Here is a 1,357-nt window from a genome sequence, read left to right as displayed (position 1 = left end):
ACAATCCTAAAGGGAGTGAAATTTATTTAACAATATCAATAAAAAAAGGTATTAATTTCGTTAAGTGAGAATATAAATATATCCAGGCAACATCTCCTCCCAGTCGAGTTGCCAGCTATTCCCTTATCAGCCGTTATTGAGAAAAACATCTGAAACGTCGTAAGGCCAAATCAATATTTACACTGGACCATTAGTTGGATTAGTCTGCGGACTTTCCTCTCCCTTAAATATCTTCAGCCTTTTCATCATGGTACGATAGAACTCCTCAATATATATATATATATATATATATATATATATATATATATATATATATATATAATATATATATATATATATATATATATATTCGTGTGGTAATATATATGTGTGCATGGGCCTTTGCATGTAAACAATATATAATTGAAAATACCGAAAAGAAGATCTCTCTCTCTCTCTCTCTCTCTCTCTCTCTCCTCTCCTCTCTCTCTCTCTCTCTCTCTCTCTCTCTCTGCCAATTTCTCCTTGATATATGGTAGTCTTCATCGTTTATACTTAAATGTAACCTTATGATATATTTGGTAAACAATAAAAAACTTATTGGATATTTATTTTCTGTATGAGTAACTATAGAAATAAGAACTATACATAATATTATCAAAATGATAAAACCCACAAAATGAGAAAAATGCAGCCCAACATAATGTCATCAAACTCCATTATAAATATAATGAAAAAGGACGTACCATTCCGGCCAGCATCACAACCTAGAATATCGGAAACGATGGGATGAAAAATTTCTCCGAGTCCCTTTCGCTGTAGAATAACACTGATATATGAAGACTGACAATGAGTCACTTTCATTTATGAAAGGTTAACAGACCTTAACTTTCGTTTGAATACTATTTATTTTACCTTATCAGATTTATATCTTTTCTACACTATGAAAAATCTGCCGTAAAATAACGGGAAAAATCCTGGCATGAATGTTTCGAGGCTATACCGTTTTTAAAACGGATTTATTGACGTAAAAGAGTGATATTATGGTCACTAACCGGTGGGAGATTGTAACAAAGTAGGGTAAAATTACGGTCTTCTGTATTTTACTGAAATACGGCTGAGAACAGAATATTTTTACAGAGGATTTTCGATTAAAATTACAGGTTTTTTTTTTAACAATGTATAAAAATCTGTAAAATGATAACTAGTAAAGTAAGGTTACTTAAGCAGAAAGGTTGACGAGCATTTTCCTGCTCAGTAAGTAGCTTGGTCTGTATGTATCCAGGTAAGATGACAAGATTACGTTCAGTACTTAACTGCATATAATTCTGAATACTATGAAACCAGGATGGAATTAAAAACAAAGTAATAAAGAAGA

This window comes from Palaemon carinicauda, chromosome 34 (genome assembly GCF_036898095.1).
Source record: "Palaemon carinicauda isolate YSFRI2023 chromosome 34, ASM3689809v2, whole genome shotgun sequence".
In the NCBI taxonomy this organism is placed as follows: domain Eukaryota; kingdom Metazoa; phylum Arthropoda; class Malacostraca; order Decapoda; family Palaemonidae; genus Palaemon; species Palaemon carinicauda.
The sequence above is the reverse complement of the archived record's forward strand: the minus strand, read 5'-3'. Positions refer to the sequence as shown.